We start from the raw sequence: 24,267 nt of genomic DNA on the forward strand, positions 1-24,267 counted from the left end.
AAAAACTGTCCGCAACTGTGATTCATTCTAGGAGACCCGCTGGGAAAGCTGTGACATATGTCCCTTTAATTCAGCAAAGCTGTGTTTGAAAGATTCAGCCTGTTCCCTGAATATGGGGGCCATAGTGGCTTTAATAGCCTGCACCATGTCCTGGTATGCCACAGTGTCCATGTCCCCTCCATCATTCCCCCGTATAAGGCTATCTGGGCGCAAAAGAAAATGGGGCTGCCAGCGGTGTATGCAGAACGTCTGCCTGTTGTTGCTGCCATGGTGATCTGGATGCCTCTGCCGAGGTCCCGGACACACCAGGGGAGGAAGGTGCAGTCGCCATCTTGGCATGCTGTGTCCGCGGCCGAGCTGTGAAACGGCAGTTCTGGTGCTTTGACATGGGAGAGTTCTCTCCATGCACAGCGCCCGGCTCTCTGTGTCCCTGTTTCCCGGCTGTGTGGTTGGGGATGGTGTAGCGGTGGTGTAGGTGTGCCGCCCAACTCAATGCTCACGGAAACACAAAAACACAAAATGGATGGCCCTTTAATGGCGCTCTTATCACCTGGGATCCGAACAATGTAACAGTCCCCTCTTTGTAAAGTTCGCCCTTTGCGTTATTTTTTCTTTTTAGTTCTTTGTTCCTCAAGGTGGATCATAAAGAGAGGAATAAAAAGAGAAAACCATATATAGCGTAGTAGGTCTCGGATCAAAAATATTCTGAGATGGGGGATATAGGTCTTCCCCTTCCAGGTGGTGTTGTCTTTATTGATCTTATAGGGTCACCCCAGTGCAGACTTAAAAACTTGCTTACATCAAGCTTACATTCATTCAGGATTGTGAAAACATATATAACGCTTTCTTTAGACTTATTCACAAAAGTCACACGTACAGATAGACCACAATAAGTGCTCACACGGATGCTTACACCAACTGTATACGACTCCTCATATATAGGTTTCTTTCAAAGTACTCCTCAGGTGTCAGAGTCGTCTCTTCCCATAAATGCATTGGGAGCTCAGGGCGATACTGAGGGCACTCCAATAAGCAGAGGACATGTTGAAGAATTCACCGGTAAGAATCCAGTCACACAATACCACGGCTGAGGCATATGTAAATCATCAGGGCGGCACTTGCAGCCGGATGGCTATGCGGGAGGTGTCGCAGATACTAAAGTGGGTGAAACTTCATGATCCGGCTCGGTCTGCTATATTCATTCCGGGGATCCGGAATGTGGAAGCGGATTTTCTCAGCAGAACTGACTTGCAGGAAGGGGAGTGGTCTTTACACCCAGAGGTGTTTCAGGAGTAGACAGAATGCTGGGGGCTGGATTTAATAGCATCTCGACACAATTGTCAGGTTCCACGGTTTTGCTCCAGAAGCAGGGATCCGTTGGCTTGGGCAGTGAATGCCATGACTGTGCCTTGGAGTTTCCAACTGGCTTATATCTTTACTCCATTTCCCATGTTGCCTCGAGTGCTGAAGAAAAATAAAACAGAAGATCCAGTTCATTCTGATAGCACCAGATTGGCCCAGGAGGGCTTGGTACTCGGACATACTTCGGTTATCGATAGTGCCACCATGGCGGCTCCCGTTGGGTATGAATCTGCTAAGATAATGTCCATTCTTTCATTAGGATCTTGTTCGGGTGAATTTGATGGCCTGGATTTAGAACCTGGCTAGAAATAAAGACAGGTCGGCAAGGTTAGAGGTGGTTCACGCCTTGCGCGTGTATTTGGACAGAGTTAAACCTTTTCTTAAGACAGATACACTGCTGGTGTTTTCTGACGTACATAAGAAAGGGTGGCCAGCCTCCAAACAAACCATTGCTAGGTGGATTAGGTCAATGATTGCCTTTGCCTACACAAAAGGTCAGTAGACTGGTTCCAGCTAGAGTTAATGCCCATAACACAAGATCGGTTGCTTCTTCTTAGGCTGTGCGTCACGGGGCTTTAGCAGAGCAGTTATGCAGGGCTGCCACCTGGTCCTCTGTTCACACATTTACCAGATTTTACAGTTTCCATGAGTTCGCGTTGGAGGGCGCTTCTTTTGGGCGAAGTCTTGCGTGCTGCGGAACCGAGCGGACCCGAGCATACCCTCCCAAAGGACCGGCTATTAAACGTCCAATGTTTAGCTGTGTCACCAGGATGGACGATAGAGAAAATTATACTTACGATAAGTCCTTTTCTTCGGAATATACTTACGATAAGTCCTTTTCTTCTGAATACTTCATAGCAGCCATAGCATTGGTTTTAACCCCTCCTCCTCCTTCTAGACAGGTAAGTTTTTTGTCTAGGATCTGCCCTCACCACTTATATAAGCATGCTCCACCCTGTTACCCTCAGTCTTAGATTGTCTCCTTCCTTGGTCCTAGGAAAAAACACAGAAGAGGGTGGGAAATCATAGGCTGCCATGAAGTATTCTGAAGAAAAGGAATCATTTTAAGTAGAATCCGCAATTTACTTCTTCCTACTTCATGGAAGCCATAACATTGGGACATACCAAAGCATAATAACAGGTGGGCTACAATACCTCATGCCATTACATGGCTCAGAATACGCTCTCCGAAATGTTTCCGATTCACATCCAGGGCGCAATGTTTCGTAAATGTATGCATCAAAGACCATGTTGCTGCCACACAGATCTTCTTGACTGATACCCTCGGCCTCTTTTGCCCAGGACACAGCCATTGCTCTCGTAAAATGTGTTTTAATCATACGGAACGTCTCTTCCCACTTTCTTGTATGCAAATGATATAATTTCCTTTACCCATCTGGAAATGGTCTGCTTCGACGGAGACAATCCTTTCTTGGCTCCCATCGGAATGACAAAGAAAGACTTGGTTTTCCTGAAACGCTCAACTCTTTTCAAATAAATAGAAACAGCTCTAACAATATATAAAGTATGTAATCTTTCTTCCCCTGAATTCTTTGGTTCTGGATAAAAAGATGGCATAATTATTTCTTGATTGATATGAAAAGAGGACACCATTTTTGGAAGAAATTGAGGATTAGTTTATATGTACCAATCTATCTGGAAAGAATTTCAGGTAAGGTTCCTGGGCCCATAGCGCCTGAAGCTCACTAACTCTTTAAGCCAAAGTGACTGCAACCAGGAAAACAATTTTCCATGTTAGGAATTTCAACTTGATCCTATCCAACGGCTCAAACGGTGGTGACATAAGGACATTTAATACCAAGTTGAGGTCCCATTGGAGAACAATTGAGCTGACTTGAGGCCTCATCCTGTTAATAGCCTGACAGGACCTCTTTATGAGTTCATTGTCTGACAATCTTTTATCCAAGAATACACTAAGAGTTGAGATATGCACTTTAAGCGTGGCTACCACCAATCCTTTTGAGAATTCATCATATAAAAACTGCAAAATATGTGGAATACCAGCCGTAGGGGCATGACATTTATCTTCTGTCCATCTGGAAAAAATTTCCCAAATTCTATAGTAAGCTTTTGAAGATACCTTCTTCCTGGCTTGTAATAGAACCTCTGGTGACAACCCTTTGTTCTTTAATATTCTCCGCTCAACTTCCAAGCCGTTAAATTTTGTTTTTGAGGATCCGCGCAATGGAGCAGCCCCTGATGTATCATCCCTGGATGAACTGGCAATTGAATTGGATACTCCACTGTCATTCTCTGCACGAGAGGAAACCACGGTCTTTGTGGCCAATATGGAAGTAGAATTACCACCTGGACTTTCTCTTCTCTGAACTTTTTGAGAACTCTGGGAATTAGAGCAAATTGAGGAAATATGTATGCTAGATTGAAATCCCATCTCTGGGACAGAGCATCTACTCCTGCGGACCCCTAGATTCTGTCCTTTGAGAAGAATTGTGGAAGCTTCGTGTTGCAGGAAGATGCCATCAGATATACTTCTGGCGTGCCGAACCTCCTGATTACTTGATGGAACAAGGATTCCTCCAGTTCCCATTCTCCCGGAAAAACTTGGCGTGCCGAACCTCCTGATTACTTGATGGAACAAGGATTCCTCCAGTTCCCATTCTCCCGGAAAAACTTGGTTTCTGCTTAAGAAATCTGCTATAATGTTGTCCTTTCCCGGAACGTAGAAGGCTGATAGAGACTTTAGAAGACCTTCTGCGCAAGTCATTATATTTTCCATCTCTTTTAGGAGTACTCGCCTTCTTGTACGCGACCGTGGCTACATTGTCTGAAAATATTCTTAGATGGGAGTTTCTGTGTGGAATCGACGTATTGCTAGCCACACTGTTCTTAATTCTCTTTGATTGGACGACATTTGACTTTCTATTAGAGACCAAATTACTTGACAGGATTTTGTCTGCATACGAGCCCCCATCTGAACGAACTTGCATCTGTCGTGAGAATTAGAAATTGCAGATTTTATAAAGATGTAGCCCTCAGAGGCAAGCCCTCGCTGGCCCACCAATTTAGGGACTCTTTTACTCCTTGCAAAACTTTCACCCAATAGGACATTGGTTTCAGGGCATATTTTATAATTTCCATCTGAAATGGACGCATCCTCCATCTCGCCCACGGCACTATGTCTATAGTTGAAGACATCATCCCTAACAGATTTGATGCCTTTCTTAACTGTATCTGATCTTGAGACTGCACCAACAAGATCAACGTTTTAATTTTTTTCGCATCTTTCCTTGGACAATGAAATCTGGAATTTTCTTGAATCCAATACTACTAGAAACTGAACCATCTGCACTGGATCTAGATGACTTTTCTTCCAGCTGATTAACCAGCCATGGTCTTGCAGACATAGCATTACACTTTCTGCTGCCGCTGAAGCCTCTTCTTTCGAGCTTCCTGTGATCTGTAAATCGTCTAGGTAGGCCCATACTGCTATACCTCTATTCCTGAGATATGTCACCAGTACTTTGGTAAACACCCTTGGGGAAGACGTAAGACCAAATGGGAGGCAGGTGAATTGGAAATGAGCCCCCCTTATGCAAAACCTGAGGTATTTTCTGTCTGTAATTCTTATCGGAATGTGGAAATATGCATCTTTCAGATCGACTGAGACTAAATTATCTCCCTTCTTTATTCCTAAGAGAATGGTTTTCATTGTCTCCATATGGAATTTCCTCTTCCATATCTTTCGGATTAAATCTCTTAGGTCTAGAATAGTACGGAATCCACCAGTTGCTTTTGGTACAACAAAAATAGGGGAGTAAAAAACTGTTCCTTCTTCAGATCTTGGAACTCTTTCCACTGCCTCGGCATTGACCAGCTCCTTACACTCTGATCCAGAGCTAAACTTTCTTCCAGAAACATTGGAATTTTTTTAATTAAAAATCTGTTTACAGTTGGCTTGACCACACTAACTGGTAACTGAGGGTCACTACTTCCAGTGCCCACTTGTCCTGAATTGTGTGGGCCAAGGTTGTTGCAAACTTCCTGAGTCTTCCTGCCACTGGACCCGTTACCCCGGTTTGAACACGTCACTATCTTTGGGACCCTCTTCTCCCAGATTGGTGAAAAAGTGCCCTTGGTCCGGAAGAGTATCTATCCCTAAACAGACGCCCTGGTCTGTAACTTCTCGCTTGTCTGGAAGAATATTCAGGGAGTTCACCCCTCTTGTCTTGTGGCAGTCTGACTGATATACCACTAGAAACTTTTTGTATAACGGCATCTAGTTTTCCTCCAAACAAACATGCACCTTCAAATGGCAAGGTTACCAGTCGGTTTTTAGAATGAGTATCTGCCGCCCAGGCTTTCACCCATAACGCTCTTCTAGCTAGAATACCAGATGTCATTGATTTTGCAGACAAATCCAACATATCTAGAGAGGCCTCACACATGTGGTCAAAGGCCACTAGAATAGAATCCAGATTTTTACTAATCTGCTCCCTAGAGAATCTCTCATGAACATCCTCCTGTAAGGACGGACACCATAATCGGAGTGCTCTGGATACAGAGGCAATAGCTACGCCAGATTTGAATGCTATAGAACTAGAAATGTGAAGCCTCTTGAATGCACTCTCCATCTTCTTCTCCATAGCGTCCTTAAGGGATGCCCCATCTTCTACAGGAATGGTAGTTTTTGTAGTGATTTCGGCTACCGCCGCATCAACTTTAGGGATAGAGCACCACTTGCGAAACACCTCATCTTGAATGGGGTACATCCTATCCACTCTTTTGAAGCTGCCATCATATTTATCTGCATTAATCCATTCCTTTACTACTTTGTGTACAGGAAAGCATCTACCCTTTTTTGACCTGTCTTCAAACAAGGTATCTTTATCATCTTTAACTGCCTCTCTATAATTGATCGTTTTATACAACTTCTTTAAAACCATTTAAACCAAATCAAGCTTAAATGAACGGTCTTCTCCCAGAATCTCTCCTGACTCAGTATCAGAAAGAGACCCCTCATCTGCAGACATACATACTGGGGAATAGGTATCCAGGTCATAATCAATACTGGTTTGAGATCTAGACCTCCTTCCACTGTTAGGAAATTCCTCCTTAGAAAGGAAAGTCTTTTTCATCCAATTCATTAAATCAGATATTTGTAAGGGTGCATCCAATCCAGGATTAATATCCTTAGTACAGTACTTGCAGACATTCTCTTCCTCTATAGCCGTAAACGCTGTATCACATGAAAGGCAAGTGTTAGAAGAATGTTTTTTTCTTAGGGCCGGGCGGCACACTAAAATAATGTCACGTGGAGTGCAGGACGCTGCTGTGTGCAACGTAAGGCCTCCCGCCCGACGTTACCTGCTGTACATACGGAAATGCCCTACACGCGTGTCCAACTCCTGCATACCTCTCCCGGCCGTCCTACGCTCCACTACCATCCAGGTAGAATGAAGGAGGGAGACTGCAGCACAGGTTCCAATTCAAGCCCAACCTCCGGTCAGGCCTGACAAACTGGGTAAGGCGCCGCCAACCCCATCTACCGTCCAGCCACAGCAGCAACTTGCCTACCGTGAGTAAAAACAACAAACCTATACCTAGCTCTCCATAGGAGACAGGAAAAAGACTGATGGTAACAGGGTGGAGCATGCTTATATAAGTGGTGAACAGTGACGGATTTTACCTATGGGCTGCAGCTCCCCCAGGTAAAATCCGCCACTGTAGTGAAGCCAGATGCAGTCTGTGAGACTGCACTGGCTTCACAGTGACTGGCAGTGACTTCCTATTGGAAGTCCGACCTGCCAGTCACAAAGGCAGTCTCATTGGGAAGTGTTACCTATATAGGTACTGTGCACGCGCTGGTCTCGGTGGCTGTAACTTACATTGTACAGGCACTGGGACCAAGATTGCTTCTATGGCCTGTTGCCCAAGCAGCCCATAGAAGTTGGCTGCATGCGCGGTACACGTGTGTACTGCGCATGCGCCAGTCCCGGCGCCTGTCACTCATCACAGCACAGGCACAAGGACCAGAATGGAAAAGGAGGCAGCAGCAGCGGCGGCGACAGGGGGTGCTTGAATCGTGGCCCCGCTGCGGCCAAAGGCAGCCCCTCTCCCCAATAAAGTACGAGCCGCCGCTGGGTGAGGGCAGATCCTAGGCAAAAAAGGAGGAGGGGTTAAAACCCAATGGTATGGCTGCCATGAAGTAGGAAGAAGTAAAAGGATTTTTCTAAGAACTTACCTTTCGGATCCTTTTCGCTGAGTACTTCCTGGTGACACAGAGGTCCCTCCCTTGGATTGTGCATATTAATATGTTCAGGCAGTGTACTGAGTAATGTATCCTAGTGGGTTCTTGAAGATGTACTGAGGTCTGGGATGCCTTGTACCAGACTACATCCCATGGTTACGAGGGATATTATATCGGTATGATGACCGTCCAGCAGCACAGAATCCGTGTCCCCCTATACATACTGTAACCAGGGATATTATATCTGTATGATGACCGCCCGGCAGCACAGGATCTGTGGCACCCTATACATACTGTAACCTGGGATATTATATCTGTATGATGACCGCCAGGCAGCACAGGATCTGTGGCATCCTATACATACTGTAAACAGGGATATTATATCTGTATGATGACCGCCCAGCGGCACAGAATCTGTGGCACCCTATACATACTGTAACCGGGGATATTATATCTGTATGATGACCGCCCGGCAGCACAGAATCTGTGGCACCCTATACATACTGTAACCATGGATATTATATCTGTTTGATGACCGCCCAGCGGCACAAAATCTGTGGCACCCTATACATACTGTAACCAGGGATAGTATATCTGTATGATGACTGCACAGCAGCACAGAATCTGTGGCACCCTATACATACTGTAACCAGGGATATTATATCTGTATGATGACCGCCCAGCAGCACAGAATCTGTGGCACCCTATACATACTGTAACCAGGGATATTATATCTGTATGATGACCACCCAGAAGCACAGAATCTGTGGCACCCTATACATACTGTAACCAGGGATATTATATCTGTATGATGACCTCCCAGCAGCACAGAATCTGCGGCACCCTATACATACTGTAACCAGGGATATTATATCTGTATGATGACCGCCCAGCAGCACAGAATCTGTGGCACCCTATACATACTGTAACCAGGGATATTATATCTGTATGATGACCACCCAGCAGCACAGAATCTGTGGCACCCTATACATACTGTAACCAGGGGTATTATATCTGTATGATGACCGCCCAGCAGCACAGAATCTGTGGCACCCTATACATACTGTAACCGGGGATATTATATCTGTATGATGACCGCCCAGCAGCACAGAATCGGCACTCTATACATACTGTAACCAGGGATATTATATATGTATGATGACCGCCCAGCAGCACAGGATCTGTGGCCCCCTATACATACTGTAACCGGGGATATTATATCTGTATGATGACCGCCCAGCAGCACAGAATCTGTGGCACCCTATACATACTGTAACCAGGGATATCATATCTGTATGATGACCGCCCGGCAGCACAGGATCTGTGGCACCCTATACATACTGTAACCAGGGATATTATATCTGTATGATGACCGCCCAGCAGCACAGAATCTGTGGTACCCTATACATACTGTAACCAGGGATATTACATCTGTATGATGACCGCCCAGCAGCACAGAATCTGTGGTACCCTATACATACTGTAACCAGGTATATTATATCTGTATGATGACCGCCCGGCAGCACAGAATCTGCGGCACCCTATACATACTGTAACCAGGGATATTATATCTGTATGATGACCGCCCGGCAGCACAGAATCTGTGGCACCCTATACATACTGTAACCGGGGATATTATATATGTATGATGACCGCCCGGCAGCACAGAATCTGTGGCCCCCTATACATACTGTAACCGGGGATATTATATATGTATGATGACCGCCCGGCAGCACAGAATCTGTGGCACCCTATACATACTGTAACCAGGGATATTATATCTTCATGATGATCGCCCAGCAACACAGAATCTGTGTCCCCCTATACATACTGTAACCAGGGATATTATATCTGTATGATAACCCCCCGGCAGCACAGAATCTGTGTCCCCCTATACATACTGTAACCAGGGATATTATATCTGTATGATGACCGCCCGGCAGCACAGAATCTGTGGCCCCCTATACATACTGTAACCGGGGATATTATATATGTATGATGACCGCCCGGCAGCACAGAATCTGTGGCACCCTATACATACTGTAACCGGGGATATTATATCTGTATGATGACCGCCCAGCAGCACAGAATCTGTGTCACCCTATACATACTTTAACCAGGGATATTATATCTGTATGATGACCGCCTGGCAGCATAGAATCTGTGGACCCCTATACATATTGTAACCGGGGATATTATATCTGTATGATGACCGCCCAGCAGCACTGAATCTGTGGCACCCTATACATACTGTAACCAGGGATATTATATCTGTATGATGACCGCCCAAGCAGCACAGAATCTGTGGCACCCTATAAATACTGTAACCAGGAGCATTATATCTGTATGAGGACCGCCCAACAGCACAGAATCTGTGGCACCCTATACATACTGTAACCAGGGATATTATATCTTCATGATGACCGCCCAGCAGCACAGAATCTGTGGCACCCTATACCTACTGTAACCAGGGATATTATATCTGTATGATGACCGTCCAGCAGCACAGAATCTGTGGCACCCTACACATACTGTAACCAGGGATATTAGATCTGTATGATGATTGCCCAAGCAGCACAGAATCTGTGGCACCCTATAAATACTGTAACCAGGAGCATTATATCTGTATGATGACTGCCCAGCAGCACAGAATCTGTGGCACCCTATACATACTGTAACCAGGGATATTATATCTTCATGATGACCGCCCAGCAGCACAGAATCTGTGGCACCCTATACCTACTGTAACCAGGGATATTATATCTGTATGATGACCGTCCAGCAGCACAGAATCTGTGGCACCCTACACATACTGTAACCAGGGATATTAGATCTGTATGATGATTGCTCAGTAGCACAGAATCTGTGGCACTGTATACATACTGTAACCAGGGATATTATATCTGTATGATGACTGCCCAGCAGCACAGAATCTGTGGCACCCTATACATACTGTAACCAGGGATATTATATCTGTATGATGACCGCCCAGCAGCACAGAATCTGTGGCACCCTATACATACTGTAACCAGGGATATTATATCTGTATGATGACCGCCCAGCAGCACAGAATCTGTGGCACCCTATACATACTGTAACCAGGGTTACTATATCTGTATGATGACCGCCCAGCAGCACAGAATCTGTGGCACCCTATACATACTGTAACCAGGGATATTACATCTGTATGATGACCGCCCAGCAGCACAGAATCTGTGGCACCCTATACATACTGTAACCGGGGATATTACATCTGTATGATGACCGACCAGCAGCACAGAATCTGTGGCACCCAATACATACCGTAACCAGGGATATTATATCTGTATGATGACCACCTAGCAGCACAGAATCTGCGGCACCTTATACATACTGTAACCAGGGATATTATATCTGTATGATGACCGCCCAGCAGCACAGAATCGGTGACACCCTACCCATACTGTAACCATGGATATTATATCTGTACTAGGTGATTCATCGCGCCCTACGGGCGCTCTTCACACCGTCGTAAGGGGCTGCGCCCCCTTAATTTGTGAACGTTTGTATATGAGAAATATGGTTAGAATTGTATGAAAGATGCCTGTATTGCAACTTAGGTGTCCGCGAATCGCGGGAGGGGGGGTCGCGGAGGGTGCCGCAAATTGCAGGAGGGGGGGTCGCGGGGGGTGCCGCGAATTGCAGGAGGGGGGGTTGTGGGGGGGTGGATGCTGCGAATCGCGGGAGGGGAGGGATTGCAGAGAATCGCGGGAGGGGGGTCGCGTGGTGGGTTGCCGCAAATCGCGGGAGGGGGGTTACGGGGGTGGGGGTTGCGGCGAATCATGGTAGGGGGGGTCGCGGGGGGTGTGCCGTGAATCACGGGAGGGGGGGTCACGGGGTGGGGTGCCGAGAATCGCGGGGGGGTATGTGTGTGCCGTGAATCGCGGGAGTGGGGGTTGCGGGGGGGGGGTGGGGGGGGTGTGACGCGAATCGCCACAAGAAAAAATCTACACAGAAAGGTCAACACATGTAAATGTTGACATAAGTGTGGCACTTCATTGGTGTCCATGTCGACACATGAGAATGAATATGAAAACATTCAAAAAATGAAAAAAAAAAAACTTCAAAAACTCATGTCAACCTTTTTCATTGTCGACCATAGCCATGTCAGTGTTTTCCATGTGCAATTTAATTCTGGAGCTGCCGCGAATCGCGGGGGGGTGCCGCGAATTGCGGGAGGGCGGGGTTCACAGGGGTTTCGGTGGGGGGTTGCCGCGAATTGCGGGAGGTGGGGGGTCACGGGGGGTGCCGCGTATCGCGGGAGGGGGGGTTGCGGGGGGTGTGACGCGAATCGCCACAAGAAAAAATCAACACAGAAAGGTCAACACATGTAAATGTTGACATAAGTGTGCCACTTCATTGGTGTCCATGTCGACACATGACAATGAATATGAAAAAATTAAAAAAATTTAAAATAAATCTTCAAAAACTCATGTCAACCTTTTTAATTGTCGACCATAGCCATGTCAGTGTTTTGCATGTGCCATTTAATCCTGGGGCTGCTACGAATTGCGAGGGGGGGGGGGTGCCGCGAATCGCGGGAGGGGGGTTGCAGGGGGGGTGCCGCCAATCGTGCAAGGGGGGGTCGCGGTGGGGTTCTTTTTGCCGCGGGAGGGAGGTCGCGGGGGGGGTGTTTTTTTCCGCGAATCGGGGGGGGGGGGGGGGGTCACAGGGGAGGGTTTGCCGCGATTCGCGGGAGGGGGGGGTCTAGGGGTGGTGGTTATGCCGCAAATTGCGGGAGGGGTCGTGGGGGGGTTCTTTTTGCAGCGAATCGCGGGAGGGGGGGTCGCGGGGGTGTTTTTGCTGCGAATCGCGGTAGGGGGGGTCGCGGGGGAGCGGGTGTTTTTGCCGCAAATCGCGGGAGGGGGGCGCTCACCTGGTGGCTGTGGAGTAGCAGTGCTGGGCAACATGGGAAGGCAGTGGGTGTCTGGCACTGTCTGTGGGCTCACTGGGCTGGTTCTCTGTCACATACCTCCCAACATGACCCTCTCCAGGAGGGACACAATGCTCTGTTTCTAGACTTCCCCTTAATGTATGATTGCCATCACCTGTTTTAAACAGGTTAATTTCTCAGAAAGGTGTTCAGCACAGATGAAGGCAATCAATCACACATTAAGAGGAAAGTCCAGGAACAGAGCGTTATAGACACAGACACCCACTTTGAGTGACAGATGTAGCCAAATATATAGGAGATGATGACGGCCCAGCAGCACAGAATCTGTGGCACCCTTTACATACTGTAACCAGGGATATTATATCTGTATGATGATCGCCCAGCAGCACAGAATCTGTGGCATCCTATACATACCGTAACCAGGGATATTATATCTGTATGATGACCACCCAGCAGCACAGAATCTGCGGCACCTTATACATACTGTACTGTAACCAGGGATATTATATCTGTATGATGACCGCCCAGCAGCACAGAATCTGTGGCATCCTATACATACTGTAACCATGGATATTATATCTGTATGATGACCGCCCAGCAGCACAGAATCTGTGGCACCCTTTACATACTGTAACCAGGGATATTATATCTGTATGATGATCGCCCAGCAGCACAGAATCTGTGGCACCCTATACATACTGTAACCAGGGATATTATATCTGTATGATGACCGCCCGGCAGCACGGAATCTGTGGTCCCCTATACATAATGTAACCAGGGATATTATATCTGTATGATGACCGCCCAGCAGCACAGAATCTGTGGCACCCTATACATACTGTAACCAGGGATATTATATCTGTATGATGACCGCCCAGCAGCACAGAATTTGTGGCACCCTAAACATACTGTAACCCAGGATATTATATCTTCATGATGACCGCCCGGCAGCACAGAATCTGTGTCCCCCTATACATACTGTAACCAGGGATATATATCTGTATGACGACCGCCTGGCAGCACAGAATCTGTGGCCCCCTATACATACTGTAACCAGGGATATTATATCTGTCTGATGACCGCCCAGCAGCACAGAATCTGTGGCACCCTATACATACTGTAACCAGGAGCATTATATCTGTATGAGGACCGCCCAGCAGCACAGAATCTGTGGCACCCTATACATACTGTAACCAGGGATATTATATCTGTATGATGACCGCCCAGCAGCACAGAATCTGTGGCCCCCTATACATACTGTAACCGGGGATATTATATCTGTATGATGACCGCCCAGCAGCACAGGATCTGTGGCACCCTATACATACTGTAACCGGGGATATTATATCTGTATGATGACCGCCCAGCAGCACAGAATCTGTGGCACCCTATACATACTGTAACCAGGGATATTATATCTGTATGATGACCGCCCGGCAGCACAGAATCTGCGGCACCCTATACATACTGTAACCAGGGATATTATATCTGTAGGATGACCGCCCAGCAGCACAGAATCTGTGGCACCCTATACATACTGTAACCAGGGATATTATATCTGTATGATGACGGCCCAGCAGCACAGAATCTGTGGCACCCTATACATACTATAACCAGGGTTCGCAAATTTTACCCGCAAACCCCGATCAGGGACTCACTTTTTTAAAATAGGCGGGTCCCTTGGGACGCGGTCAGCGCGGATTCCGGATTGGTTGGCGGGCAGTGTGTCAGGATGGACACGGGCTCCTGGGCGGGACAGTTACAGCAGATCTGCGCAGCGCAGCGGCAGCAGGATGATGGCGGGAACACGGAAGCACTGGGGTGAAAGGGGGTCCGGGAGCTGAAGAGGAAATAATGCGCTGTGATACAGTAATGCTCCAGAAGGATTCCCTGCAGCTCCTGGCCCCCATCCCCCGAGTGGCCGACCTCCGCTGCCACGGCAGCACCCGGGGACGTGCTGTGCTCCCCACACGCAGCCAGTCAGCCTCCCTGCAGCTGCCGGCTCTCACCTCCGGTGCCTGGCCTCCGCTGCCACCGCAGCACCCGGGGATGAGCTGCGCTTCCTTGCAGTGAGCCTGTCCCCGCAGCTCCCTGCCCCCATCCCCCGGATGCCCAGCCTCTTTGCAGGTCCCGCACCTCATTCCCCAGGTCCCAGGTGTCTGGCCTCCACTGCAGCACCTGCTTCATGAACACTGGGGAAGAAGGCCAGCCAAGGAGACATCAGCCAGTCCCCTGCCCAACCCTCGCGGCAGCAGCAGCCAGGACCGCAGGGATGTGAACCAGCAGCTGGGCAAGCTCCTGCACTTCCTTAGGACCCTGGAGTACACCAACCAGCACAGTTGATGGTAAGAGACCAGACTGGCTTTTTTTGGGGGAAAGGGGGTGCATTACTAGTTTTAGCCCAGTCCTCTGGGTTTGCCCTGGTATAGCTCAGACACAGGATTCCTGTGGGACTACACATCCCAGCAGGTAATGGTGCCCATACACTGCCTGCGACATCTTGCAGCAGTGTACGGACACCCGACAGAGTGCGAGCCGCCGGGACCTTCCCGGCGGGAGGGACGCATGCGATCCGTTATGATGGATCGCATACGTCCCTGCTTCCTGCCCACCTCGCCGCCTGGAGGAACGGGTGGTCGGATTGCCTGCTGGTCCGACCACCTAGTCGGGTCCAATGCACACGGAACCGCACATCGGACCCGACGGCATGTCAGGGAGAGGCGATTTGGTCCAATTTAACGGGCCGATTGGTCACAATCGGCCGAAATCGGACCAAATCGCCTCGATGTATTGGGGCCTTAAGAGTACTGGGGAATTACGGTGGGTGGCATAATATGTACTGGGCATTATGGTGTATGGCATGTTGTGTACAGGGCATAACGGTGTGGTATACTTATTGGGTATATCGGTGTGTGGCATTTTACGTAATGGGCATATCGATGTGTGGCATAATGCAGGGCCCTCCTACCTCCATGTCGGTTTGTTTCTACCCAGTTTGTTTAATCAGTGTTGTTTCCAATTGTAAAGCGCACCGGAATCTGCTGCGCTATACAAGAAGCTGAATATAAATAAATAATGGGCATTATGGTGTGTGTAATCCTGTTGTAGTGTATTCAACTGGCTCTAGCTGGCGCAGTATGTATTTTCTACTATAAATCTGTCTATCTTGCTTTATGCGAGTGCCCCCCGACCCACAATAGCCACAGTGAGAGGCACCCAAATCTGTATTTGCGTAAAACGGCCCTCAGCTCAGGGTATATGCCATGTGAGGTAGAGGAGGAGGCTTCTGTATGTGCCATGCTGGGGGGAAGGGGAGAGGAGGTTTTATTCTGTTGGGACCCAGAAAAGGTCAGGTAGGACCCCAATTTTTGTAAGTGAGGGGTCCCAGGGACCCACTATTTTTGGGTGGTTTCGCGATCACTGTATAACCATGGATTTTATATCTGTATGATGACCGCCCAGCAGCACAGAATCTGTGGCACCCTATACATACTGTAACCAGGGATATTATATCTGTATCATGACCGCCCAGCAGCACAGAATCTGTGGCACCCTATACATACTGTAACCAGGGATATTATATCTGTATGATGACCGCCCAGCAGCACAGAATCTGTGGCACCCTATACATACTGTAACCAGGGATATTATATCTGTATGATGACCGCCCAGCAGCACAGAATCTGTGGCCCCCTATACATACTGTAACCAGGGATATTATAAATGTATGATGACCGTCCAGCAGCACAGAATCTGTGGCACCCTATACATACTGTAACCAGGGATATTATATCTTCATGATGACCGCCCAGCAGCACAGAATCTGTGGCACACTATACATACTGTAACCAGGGCTATTATATCTGTATGATGACCGCCCAGCAGCACAGAATCTGTGGCTCCCTATACATACAGTAACCAGGGATATTAGATCTGTATGATGACCGCCCAGCAGCACAGAATCTGTGGCACCCTACACATACTGTAACCATGGATATTAGATCTGTATGATGACCGCCCAGCAGCACAGAATCTGTGGCACCCTATACATACTGTAACCAGGAATATTATATCTTCATGATGACCACCCAGCAGCACAGAATCTGTGGCACCCTATACATACTGTAACCAGGGATATTATATCTGTATGATGATTGCTCAGTAGCACAGAATCTGTGGCACTGTATACATACTGTAACCAGGGATATTAAATCTGTATGATGACCGCCCAGCAGCACAGAATCTGTGGCACCCTATACATACTGTAACCAGGGATATTATATCTGTATGATGACCGCCCAGCAGCACAGAATCTGTGGAACCCTATACATACTGTAACCAGGGATATTATATCTGTATGATGACCGCCCAGCAGCACAGAATCTGTGGCACCCTATACATACTGTAACCAGGGATATTTTATCTGTATGATGACCGTCCAGCAGAACAGAATCTGTGGCACCCTATACATATTGTAACCAGGGATATTATATCTGTATGATGACCGCCCAGCAGCACAGAATCTGTGGCACCCTATACATACTGTAACCAGGGATATTATATCTGTATGATGATTGCCCAGCAGCACAGAATCTGTGGCCCCCTATACATACTGTAACCAGGGATATTATATATGTATGATGACCGCCCAGCAGCACAGAATCTGTGGCCCCCTATACAAACTGTAACCCGGGGTTTTCTATCTGTATGATGACCGCCCGGCAGCACGGAATCTGTGGCACCCTATACATACTGTAACCAGGGATATTATATCTGTATGATGACCGCCCAGCAGCACGGAATCTGTGGCACCCTATACATACTGTAACCAGGGATATTATATCTGTATGATGATCGCCCAGCAGCACAGACTCTGTGGCCCCCTATACATACTGTAACCAGGGATATTATATCTGTATGCTGACCGCCCAGCAGCACAGAATCTGTGGCACCCTATACATACTGTAACCAGGGATATTATATCTGTATGATGACCGCTCGGCAGCACAGAATCTGTGACATCCTATACATACTGTAACCAGGGATATTATATCTGTATGATGACCGCCCAGCAGCACAGAATCTGTGGCACCCTATACATACTGTAATCGGGGATATTATATCTGTATGATGACTGCCCAGCAGCACAGAATCTGTGGCACCCTATACATACTGTAACCAGGGATATTATATCTGTATGATGACCGCCCAGCAGCACAGAATCTGTGACACCCTATACATACTGTAACCGGGTATATTATATCTGTATGATGACCGCCCAGCAGCACAAAATCTGTGGCACCCTATATATACTGTAACCGGGGATATTATATCTGTATGATGACCGCCCAGCAGCACAGAATCTGTGGCACCCTATACATACTGTAATCGGGAATATTATATCTGTATGATGACTGCCCAGCAGCACAGAATCTGTGGCACCCTATACATACTGTAACCAGGGATATTATATCTGTATGATGACCGCTCAGCAGCACAGAATGTGTGACACCCTATACATACTGTAACCGGGGATATTATATATGTATGATGACCGCCCGGCAGCACAGAATCTGTGGCACCCTATACATACTGTAACCAAGGATATTATATCTGTATGATGACCGCCCAGCAGCACAGAATCTGTGGCACCCTATATATACTGTAACCAGGGATATTATAAATGTATGATGACCGTCCAGCAGCACAGAATCTGCGGCACCCTATACATACTGTAACCGGGGATATTATATCTGTATGATGACCGCCCAGCGGCACAGAATCTGTAGCTCCCTATACATACTGTAACCAGGGATATTATATCTGTATGATGACCGCCCAGCAGCACAGAATCTGCGGCACCCTATACATACTGTAACCAGGGATATTATATCTGTATGGTGACCGCCCAGCAGCACAGAATCTGCGGCACCCTATACATACTGTAACCGTGGATATTATATCTGTATGATGACCGCCCAGCAGCACAGGATCTTCGGCACCCTATACATACTGTAACCGGGGATATTATATCTGTATGATGACCGCCCAGCAGCACAGAATCTGTGGCCCCCTATACATACTGTAACCAGGGATATTATATCTGCATGATGACCGCCCGGCAGCACAGAATCTGTGGCACCCTATACATACTGTAACCAGGGATATTATATCTGTATGAGGACCGCCCAGCAGCACAGAATCTGTGGCACCCTATACATACTGTAACCAGGGATATTATATCTGTATGATGACCGCCCAGCAGCACAGAATCTATGGCACCCTATACATACTGTAACCGGGGATATTATATCTGTATGATGACCGCCCAGCAGCACAGAATCTGTGGCACCCTACACATACTGTAACCAGGGATATTATATCTGTATGATGACCGCCCAGCATCACAGAATCTGTGGCCCCCTATACATACTGTAACCAGGGATATTATATCTGTATGATGACTGCCCGGCAGCACAGAATCTGTGGCACCCTATACATACTGTAACCAGGGATATTATATCTGTATGATGACCGCCCGGCAGCAAAGAATCTGTGGCCCCCTATACATACTGTAACCAGGGATATTATATCTGTATGATGACCGCCCAGCAGCACAGAATCTGTGGCACCCTATACATACTGTAACCAGGGATATTATATCTGTATGATGACAGCCCAGCCGCACAGAATCTGTGGCCCCCTATACATACTGTAACCAGGGATATTATATCTGTATGATGACTGCCAGGCGGCATAGAATCTGTGGCACCCTATACATACTGTAACCAGGGATATTATATCTGTATGATGACCGCCCAGCAGCACAGAATCTGTGGCACCCTATACATACTGTAACCAGGGATATTATATCTGTATGATGACCGCCCGGCAGCACAGAATCTGTGGCCCCTATACATACTGTAACCAGGGATATTATATCTGTATGATGACTGCCCGGCAGCACAGAATATGTGGCACCCTATACATACTGTAACAAGGGATATTATATCTGTATGATGACCGCACAGAAGCAGAATCTGTGGCACCCTATACATACTGTAACCAGGGATATTATATCTGCATAGTGACCGCCCAGCAGCACAGAATGTGTGGCATCCTATACATACTGTAACCAGGGATAATATATCTGTATGATGACCGCCCAGCAGCACAGAATCTGTGGCACCCTATACATACTGTAACCAGGGATATTATATCTGTATGATGACCGCCCAGCAGCACAGGATCTGTGTCACCCTATACATACTGTAACCAGGGATAATATATCTGTATGATGACCGCCCAGCAGCACAGAATCTGTGGCACCCTATACATACTGTAACCAGGGATAATATATCTGTATGATGACCGCCCAGCAGCACAGAATCTGTGGCACCCTATACATACTGTAACCGGGGATATTATATCTGTATGATGACCGCCCAGCAGCACAGAATCTGTGGCACCCTATACATACTGTAACCAGGGATATTATATCTGTATGATGACCGCCCAGCAGCACAGAATCTGTGGCACCCTATACATACTGTAACCGGGGATATTATATCATTATGATGACCGCCCGGCAGCACGGAATCTGTGGCACCCTATACATACTGTAAACAGGGATATTATATCTGTATGATGACCGCCCGGCAGCACGGAATCTGTGGCACCCTATACATACTGTAACCAGGGATATTATATCTGTATGATGACCGCCCGGCAGCAAAGAATCTGTGGCCCCCTATACATACTGTAACCAGGGATATTATATCTGTATGATGACCGCCCAGCAGCACAGAATCTGTGGCACCCTATACATACTGTAACCAGGGATATTTTATCTGTATGATGACCGCCCAGCCGCACAGAATCTGTGGCCCCCTATACATACTGTAACCAGGGATATTATATCTGTATGATGATTGCCAGGCGGCACAGAATCTGTGGCCCCCTATACATACTGTAACCAGGGATATTATAAATGTATGATGACCGCCCAGCAGCACAGAATGTGTGGCACCCTATACATACTGTAACCAGGGATATTATATCTGTATGATGACTGCCCGGCAGCACAGAATCTGTGGCACCCTATACATACTGTAACAAGGGATATTATATCTGTATGATGACCGCACAGAAGCAGAATCTGTGGCACCCTATACATACTGTAACCAGGGATATTATATCTGCATAGTGACCGCCCAGCAGCACAGAATCTGTGGCATCCTATACATACTGTAACCAGGGATAATATATCTGTATGATGACCGCCCAGCAGCACAGAATCTGTGGCACCCTATACATACTGTAACCAGGGATATTATATCTGTATGATGACCGCCCAGCGGCACAGAATCTGTGGCACCCTATACATACTGTAACCAGGGATATTATATCTGTATGACCGCCCAGCAGCACAGAATCTGTGGCACCCTATACATACTGTAACCAGGGATATTATATCTGTATGATGACCGCCCAGCAGCACAGAATCTGTGGCACCCTATACATACTGTAACCAGGGATATTATATATGTATGATGACCGCCAAGCAGCACAGAATCTGTGACACCCAATACATACTGTAACCAGGGCTATTATATCTGTATGATGACCGCCCAGCAGCACAGAATCTGTGGCACCCTATACATACTGTAACCAGGGATATTATATCTGTATGATGACCGCCCAGCGGCACGGAATCTGTGGCACCCTATACATACTGTAACCAGGGATATTATATCTGTATGATGATCGCCCAGCAGCACAGAATCTGTGGCCCCCTATACATACTGTAACCAGGGATATTATATCTGTATGATGACCGCCCGGCAGCACAGAATCTGTGGCACCCTATACATACTGTAACCAGGGATATTATATCTGTATGATGACCGCCCGGCAGCAAAGAATCTGTGGCCCCCTATACATACTGTAACCAGGGATATTATATCTGTATGATGACCGCCCAGCAGCACAGAATCTGTGGCACCCTATACATACTGTAACCAGGGATATTATATCTGTATGATGACCGCCCGGCAGCACAGAATCTGTGGCACCCTATATATACTGTAACCGGGGATATTATATCTGTATGATGACCGTCCAGCCGCACAGAATCTGTGGCCCCCTATATATACTGTAACCAGGGATATTATATCTGTATGATGAACGCCCGGCAGCACAGAATCTGTGGCACCCTATATATACTGTAACCGGGGATATTATATCTGTATGATGACCGTCCAGCAGCACAGAATCTTTGGCCCCCTATACATACTGTAACCAGGGATATTATATCTGTATGATGACCGCCCAGCAGCACAGAATCTGTGGCACCCTATACATACTGTAACCAGGGATATTATATCTATATGATGACCGCCCAGCAGCACAGAATCTGTGGCCCCCTATACATACTGTAACCAGGGATATTATAAATGTATGATGACCTCCCAGCAGCACAGAATCTGTGGCACCCTATACATACTGTAACCAGGGATATTATATCTGTATGATGACTGCCCGGCAGCACAGAATCTGTGGCCCCCTATACATACAGTAACAAGGGATTTTATATCTGTATGATGACCGCACAGAAGCAGAATCTGTGGCTCCCTATACATACTGTAACCAGGGATATTATATCTGTATGATGACCGCCCAGCAGCACAGAATCTGTGGCACCCTATACATACTGTAACCAGGGATATTAAATCTGTATGATGACTGCACGGCAGCACAGAATCTGTGGCCCCCTATACATACAGTAACAAGGGATATTATATCTGTATGATGACCGCCCAGCAGCACAGAATCTGTGGCACCCTATACATACTGTAACCAGGGATATTATATCTGTATGATGACCGACCAGCAGCACAGAATCTGTGGCCCCCTATACATACTGTAACCAGGGATATATCTGTATGATGACCTCCCAGCAGCACAGGATCTGTGGCACCCTATACATACTGTGACCAGGGATATTATATCTGTATGATGACCGCCCAGCAGCACAGAATCTGTGGCACCCTATACATACTGTAACCAGGGATATTATATCTGTATGATGACTGCACGGCAGCACAGAATCTGTGGCACCCTATACATACTGTAACCAGGGATATTATATCTGTATGATTACCGCCCAGCAGCACAGAATCTGTGGCCCCCTATACATACTGTAACCAGGGATATATCTGTATGATGACCTCCCAGCAGCACAGGATCTGTGGCACCCTATACATACTGTGACCAGGGATATTATATCTGTATGATGACCGCCCAGCAGCACAGAATCTGTGGCACCCTATACATACTGTAACCAGGGATATTATATCTGTATGATGACCGCCCAGCAGCACAGAATCTGTGGCCCCCTATACATACTGTAACCAGGGATATTATATCTGTATGATGACTGCACAGAAGCAGAATCTGTGGCTCCCTATACATACTGTAACCAGGGATATTATATCTGTATGATGACTGCACAGAAGCAGAATCTGTGGCCCCCTATACATACAGTAACAAGGGATATTATATCTGTATGATGACCGCACAGAAGCAGAATCTGTGGCTCCCTATACATACTGTAACCAGGGATATTATATCTGTATGATGACCGCCCAGCAGCACAGAATCTGTGGCACCCTATACATACTGTAACCAGGGATATTATATCTGTATGATGACCGCTCAGCAGCACAGAATCTGTGGCACCCTATACATACTGTAACCAGAGATATTATTTCTGTATGATTACCGCCCAGCAGCACAGAATCTGTGGCCCCCTATACATACTGTAACCAGGGATATATCTGTATGATGACCTCCCAGCAGCACAGGATCTGTGGCACCCTATACATATTGTAACCAGGGATATTATATCTGTATGATGACCGCCCAGCAGCACAGAATCTGTGGCACCCTATACATACTGTAACCAGGGATATTATATCTGTATGATGACCGCCCAGCAGCACAGAATCTGTGGCACCCTATACATACTGTAACCAGGGATATTATATCTGTATGATGACCGCCCAGCAGCACAGAATCTGTGGTACCCTATTCAAACTGTAACCAGGGATATTATATCTGTATGATGACCGCCCGGCAGCACAGAATCTGTGGCCCCCTATACATACTGTAACCAGGGATATTATATCTGCATGATGAGGGTGCAGGATAAGAGGCCGCTGTAGTGACAGAGGAGGGTGCGGGATAAGAGGCTGCTGTAGTGACAGAACAAGGAGAGTATGTGACTCTTTGTAATAAGTTATAATGACTCACCTGTACTGATATCTGTAGGGATTTTCACCTCGTTACACTGCTGGTCACCTCTCTCTGTATCTTCTACCTTAATATCAGTCACATCCGTCTCTTCTTCTCCTTCTTTATCTTCTACCTTAATATCAGTCAGGCCTCCACCCTAAATAACAACGGTAATATATTAGTATATGAGACACACACAGCTTCTCTACAGATCATATAGCACTGCGGTAAATCCCACCTACCTGATCCTCCTGTGGGTTCCTGGGAGTCTCCTCTGCACAGTGCTGGGAATACAGAGGACGGGGACATCTCTCTGGGGTATCTCTGTTACTGGGCCCATCTGTAGGAGACACGCAGTGACTGAGGACATGGTATATATGTGATTATCCTGGGAATACAGAGGACGGGGACATCTCTCTGGGGTATCTCTGTTACTGGGCCCATCTGT

At 47.2% G+C, this 24,267-nt stretch overlaps 1 protein-coding gene and 1 pseudogene across 4 annotated transcripts in view; both read right to left on the reverse strand.

Annotated features, from left to right (window-relative positions):
* The window catches only part of LOC146010005 (uncharacterized), a 730,148-nt gene that overhangs the window by 532,588 nt on the left and 173,293 nt on the right, over positions 1-24,267 (reverse strand). The gene's annotated exons all lie outside the window — the stretch shown is intronic.
* LOC146010074 (uncharacterized) overlaps positions 1-24,267 on the reverse strand; it is a 45,896-nt pseudogene that overhangs the window by 5,398 nt on the left and 16,231 nt on the right. Inside the window, exons 4-5 of the transcript XR_014444720.1 lie at positions 24,062-24,159; positions 23,838-23,976 (exon numbers count right to left, since the gene is read on the reverse strand). The product of XR_014444720.1 is annotated as an uncharacterized LOC146010074 (transcript). The remainder of the gene's footprint in view (positions 1-23,837; positions 23,977-24,061; positions 24,160-24,267) is intronic.

This window comes from Crinia signifera, chromosome 6 (genome assembly GCF_055691185.1).
Source record: "Crinia signifera chromosome 6, ASM5569118v1, whole genome shotgun sequence".
Lineage (NCBI taxonomy): Eukaryota > Metazoa > Chordata > Amphibia > Anura > Myobatrachidae > Crinia > Crinia signifera.